The 6,045-nt window shown below is 45.1% G+C and overlaps 1 protein-coding gene across 1 annotated transcript in view; it reads left to right on the top strand.

Annotated features, from left to right (window-relative positions):
• Nucleotides 1-6,045, top strand: part of CLIC5 (CLIC family member 5) — a 110,269-nt gene that overhangs the window by 805 nt on the left and 103,419 nt on the right. The window lies entirely within an intron of this gene.

Raw genomic sequence — 6,045 nt, 5'->3', positions numbered from 1 at the left:
GGGAAAGAGAAGGAAACGTTGAAGAAATGACCCTCAAGAAGCAAAAATAACATGCCTTACAATCCTCTTTCTCTCTTTTACTCAGAGCTACTAAAATAAAAAACGAAAGAAACAATAATCTTTTCTTGCTTTGTGACTTGCGATGCAGAAAAAAAAAAAAATCCCCGGGGTTATTACTGTCAGGGTCATGGTCATGATCCTGCAGGGCAGTGTCAGTACACCGTAAGCTTCGGTAACAGGGAGAGCTGCCCGGGCAGCCCGACACAGAAAGGGATGAAAGAGCACCGGGCAAAATTAAATCCAGTTGCCTCGATCCCTGGGCTGAAACAGCAGAAAGTCAAAGCTGCTGTATGGAATTTGTGTGCAACCTGTGAAGGGGAAGGTGGAGGCAAAGGCAGCTCCTGGTCTGCTGGTGTAATGAGAAAGAAACATTTGATCAGTCTTCAGCGCCTACAGGGCAGAAACCTGGAACCTGAGCCACTGCAGAGCCCTCCAGGGCATAGCGGAAAGAGTCGCCAGTACTTGGGGGAAGGGAAGTCCCCAGGCTACTGGGGCGCCAAGACCTTTCACAAAGGGGGAGGGCAGAGGCCTTGGAGTGCAGGGTTTCCCTAGAAATACGGAGATACCTGCAGAAGGATCTGGTCTTGGTGCCTGTCAGGGGCCCCAGGCCGCATTTACAAGGCCTGTATATCCTGAAGAAGGGTGAAGATGTCTTTTTACCCCTGAGCATTCTTACCCACAAGCTAGTTCCATGGGTAGGTTTTTTGCCAAGGATAAGGTTGCCATAAACCTTGATAACAGTCTTCCTGTCTTTGGTACTTTTTGACTCCTGAAGTACAGAATATTAGCCGTAACTTATTTTATCTTTGGGAAGTGATCTGTCTTTGTTGTCTCTGCATATCACAAAGGTTTGTTAGATTTCTTCTGCTGGACTTTACAATTCTTTGTGTTTGTTTTTCAAAATTGCACTTGTCAGTGACGCTTGCCTTCCTGTCACCTGTTCTGTCCATGGTGTTCCCTTTGCCCTCATTTAGTTTTGGGGATCACTGAGCAGTATTTCCAGGACCTCTTCAGATCCAGGTAATAAAAGAGCACCTTCCCTCTGAGGCTGGACGGTGCTGCACAGTGAGGCTGGAAGCAGGCGCTCTGCACCGCTGCATCCAGGCTTGTGTTCTGGGGAGTGAATAGGGAAAACTTTAACAAAGCAGCGATGAGTCTTGCTGTTCTCCTTGAATAAAGCTATTCTAGGACTTACTCAGATTCCCTAAGAGTAGCTAGTTTCAAGGTGTCAAGTTCCTACAAGACACTTGAAACACAAATTGGTTCTTTAGAGCCCAAGGAGCCCTTTGCCCCACTGCTCTGCCTGGAGACCAAGTGTACCTGCGCCTGTGGAATTTCATGCTGGCAGCTTTGGAGAGTTTCTCCATTTGTATACAAAGCTCATTGCATAGCTCCTAGTTCCCCCAAATAATTCTCAAATGCCTGTGCTGTCATTGGTCTTTTCCCTGAAAGTGAGCAATCCCTGAGACCCAGGCACACCTTCATGGCCGCTGGCTCAGAAACCAGATTGATTGGGGTAATAGAAAAGTAGATAGGAAAGTTGTTTCCCTCTCACCCCTCATTTTTCCAGCATCTGGTTAGTTACTTGCATTTATGTAGACAAATAAAGGCTGGAAATATTGAGGATAAAGATTTGCCAAAACCTTCAACTGTGCCATTTGAGGCAAGCAATGTCCTGATTTAATGAGTCAAATTTTCCCTGATTTTAAAGTTTCTCCAAGCTATACGAGTCCCATAAAAAGAAAGGCCCTCTTGTTGAAGATGTCAGGTAACCAAGGTGTTTTCTGCAGGGCAGGGCAGGGCAGATTGATTGCTATGAAGTCTCTCAGTCAGAGTGGGCCCCACCCAGAGTTGTGATCAGGGCCATTTTCAACCCCTACCCTGAAAAGACTCCCCAACTGGGCCTGCACATTGAGTCTACCATTCCAAACCTTGGTCACTCAGAACTTCAAGGATATGTGGTTTTCTCCCATGGCAAATTATATCTGTTACATGATCTGTTACTATTGGTCCTGCTACTGCTGGTGATAAAATAACAACAATAAATGACACATTTTAGGACTTAGGAAGGACCTTCACATAAATACCTCATTTAGTCCTCAGCATCCTTGTTTACAAGAATCGGTTCACTCATGTGAAAAACGAAAGAAACAAATCAGACTCACGGAGACCTTGTGAGACTGCTGTTAGAGCACTTGCTGAGCTGTGGTTTGTGCCACTTGTATCAGCCCAGGGACATAAGAGTGATGGTTAGTCCCACTTGAAGAGTGAAAAGCACATGTACTCAGGGAGGGTATGTAGAGTGCTCAAAGGTAGACAGCAAATAATATTCATTATTCAGTCTTAAAGTCTAGCACTTTAGACTCTAAATTTCTTGCTATTATTCAAACACCCATATGTCCGAATTTGCACCTTATTTTGCCAAATTAAGCTCTCAAGTACTGTCCATGATGAAGTTATTTGTAATTTATTAATCCCTTCTAATGTGCTCATGGACTGTCAAGGAGACCATCCCATCCCTGCCGTGCACTCAAGTCTTTCTCCTCTTCCAGAGAGTGACTTTATTAATTAATTAATTTTGCTATAGGGCATGTGTGCTCATCAGAGACAGAGAGAGAAGGAATGAGAAATCACACCCCAGGGCAGATGACCACACCACAATCCCTTCTCTTCCAGTCCCCTTTTGGATTTTGGGGCACTCATGCCACAGAGGTATGATTTTCAAGCCGCTAGGTACAAGACTTGAACTGTGCAGTCAGTCATGTGCGATTCAGCGTCTTAACCTCCATGCCACCTGCTGGCCTAAGAATGACTTTTAAGAGATCATTTCCCCATGTTTTCAGTTTCTTCCTCTGTGATAAGAAAGGCTAGAGTGGATCAGCTCTAATTCTGATATGCTGTAATACCCACAGATGGCGCAGAGGTTTGAAAACACAGAATCTGAATTCAAGTCTTGCTTTGGCCTCTAAGGAGCTAAATGACTCTGAAAGAATTATTTTATGAACTTCAATAGCTTTCTCTTAAAAAGGGAATGTGCTTATAAACAAGGTGACCACATGATTTCATGTTCAAACCTAGACACTTCTAAGAGTGAAAAGGAATGCTACCTGTAACGGGGCTGGGACAACAGATGGGTTACTTGGGAGCACATCAGGACATGTGGTCACTCTGGTTATGAAAATACTGTCACCAGTATTTTCTGCTGTGGGGATTCCATGGAACGTATAGGCAAAAGCACTGTGTCCGTTGAAAAAGTTGCTAGAAATACATTGGCTTTATTAATGATATGAGTTCCATGAGTTGCATGGCAGATAGAACCTTTCTGGATCTGTGCATCCCTGATTTCTCTCAGGTAACAAAAGCCTGGGTTCTTCTTCACTTGCACAGACATTTGATAATAAATGAGATCCTATGTAGCTTGGACTTTGATCTTAAAGAAAAGATAAAGATTAGAGGATTGATAATAGCAGCGAGAGTGGCTTACGGAGAGAAAAGATGAGCAAGGAAGTAAAAGCAAAACAGAAAGCAGTTTGGAAAGACAAACACGGGACAAGCAGAGTATGTCAGATCAGGACATCCAGCCCTTTTGGATTGTCTCCTCCACCCCAGTCCTATCTCTTGACCCCAGATGTGGAAAGCCATCAGTTAAAAAGTGACTGTGCTGGACAAATTTGTTGCACGTATTTCTTGGGGCCAGGGGCTCTGGTTTCAATAGAAACTAGTGATTCTCAACCTTGGCTATATATTCAAATCATTTAGGGAGATTTTTAGAACTCCTGAAGCCAGGTTGCTCTTCGGGCCAATTACATCAGTGTCTGTGTGGGTGAGACCCAGAACCAGCATTTTTACACCGCCCCAGGTGACTTCAATGTGTGGCCCTGGTGGGGAGCCACTGAATCTTGATCAGAGATGGGTCTGCCATGCCTGAAAGAAGTGCCTTGCTAGTGCGGGTTAGCATCCAGAACTTCTACCAGCTTCAGGGCATCGTGGTCAGGAGTGTCATTGATAGAGAGCTTGCACCCAGTCAGTGCTCGGTCAACAAATGCTGACGGACTATTGAGCCCTAACTACAGGACTCCAGAACAATCGGTGCATGGGGTCGTCTAGTCAAATAATCATCAGTTCCATGAAGGGGGAATAAAATGGAGTCCTGCTGATTGTCTGATGGAAATAACTAGTCACTCCACTTACTGAGTGATCTGTGATGCAGGGCTCAGGCCATGTCATGGTGACCCATGGTGTGGTCATCTGACTTCCAGAACAGGCAGGATCAAGTCTTGTGGTATTCCCCCGATGGCTTGAGCTGCTCCTGGTTGCCTGATCAGCGTGGGCAGCTGGCCTATGCATGGGCTCATGGGATTTTTGAAGTTTTCTTCATCATATTAAATTATGTTTTTCTTTGCCATTATCTCCAGGTTTTGAACTGTAGTTACTAATCCGATATACAAATTCACCTGCCCTTCCAGGTCAGCGAGTGCTTCTTTTCCTGATAACACATCCATGGAGTACAGCATCAAAGATGGAATGATCCACATCTCCTGTACCATGGCAGGGTGGCATAGGGTGACAACGGTCTGCAGAGGCTGGAGCTCACTGTCAGTGCCTCCCTGCTGCCTGGGTCCCTCTGGGTGTTTTTGGCTCTCTCCACTCAGGACAAAACATCTGTCAATATAGATAGTCAGATTGAAAGGTTTTCTTCCTTGGTTCCCTTTCAGTTGCAGGGTGCTGGGCCCATGTTAATAGTGACAGGAGGTGCAGAGAAGAGTGTGACTTCAGGTGTCAAGCTGTGGCTTACCAGCTGTGCAAGCTAGGATAGCCTATTTGGTCTCTCTGGGCCACAAATTTCTTACTAATGCAGAACTAATCTTGGGGTTGATGTGAACACTGAATGAGCCGTGTAAAAGTGAGATATATTTGAGGTTTCTTCTGCAGGCTCCATGCAGTCCAATTAGTGAAAGCAAAGTCTTCAGGTTTCCCTCCCTTGATAGGTACAATAAGTCAGAGGCTCAGTCTTATCCACTCCTGCTTCATTGCTGGAGCCAGGATACAGACAAGTGTTAGCTGGAGCACAAAGCAACCATCCCTGGCTCTGCCTGCCTCTGACTGGGCTGCTGTCTCACAGCTCTAGGCCACCACAGACAACTGTCTGAAGTACTGTGGTTGGTCTGACTGCAGGGCAAGTGCAGATCCCTCATACATGGTTGGGTTCTTTAAGCTTAACAGAAGTTCATTCTTCCTGTCAGTTGCTCCCTTATCTGAGGTAGCTCCCATGTACTGCTTCCCCAAGGCTCTTGGTGTCTGGGTGCTGAGGCAGGGTGTGTCAAACCACCAGGCCTCACTGGTTTTCCCACTTTCAACTCCATGAGGATGTTATTTCAGGGCTCCATTCTCGTTCCTATCATTGGGCTCTGGGAGCAACCTCTCAGGCTTACCTGAAAGGTGACTTTGATCCTTGGTTGAGGAAGAAGGCTCTGCAGTCTAGGTCCTTTGGTTCTAAGAGGACCTCAATATCTGGCATCTTTTAACACTACTACCTCAAAGACATCCTCGGTTGTCTTTGCCATTAAAGCTGTAGGAACTAGAAGTAGTGATGAAGCAAAGTGATTAAGCATGAGATTTTGACGTTGTCGGTCTCTAAAAGGCTTTTTCTACCTAACCAGGGCATCTTAGAGTTGACACTGCTTATGTTCTGAGAGGTCAGCTCCAACTTTGGAGTAAATTTCTCTGCCAGCTCCAAGTGATAACCTGTTTTGGAAACTTTTATTTTCTCTCAAGGGGCATGCTAGTTCTAAGTTGTTAAATTCTTTAAGAATAAATAAGATAGTCTGCTGTCAGAACCAAAATTAATCCTTCCTGATAAAAAGAAAATGGAGTTGTTGACCTCTGGAACTAACTAGCTCTGCTGGCATGGGAAGATTCTTTTTAAAGATTTTTATTGTGTTTTAATTTGCTAGAGGGACCAAGTGCTTGCCTAACAAGGGAAAG

The sequence above is a fragment of the Tupaia chinensis genome, unplaced genomic scaffold (assembly GCF_000334495.1).
Source record: "Tupaia chinensis unplaced genomic scaffold, TupChi_1.0 Scaffold000252_1, whole genome shotgun sequence".
Taxonomy (NCBI): Eukaryota; Metazoa; Chordata; class Mammalia; order Scandentia; family Tupaiidae; genus Tupaia; species Tupaia belangeri.
This window is presented reverse-complemented; position numbering and strand designations above follow the sequence as displayed.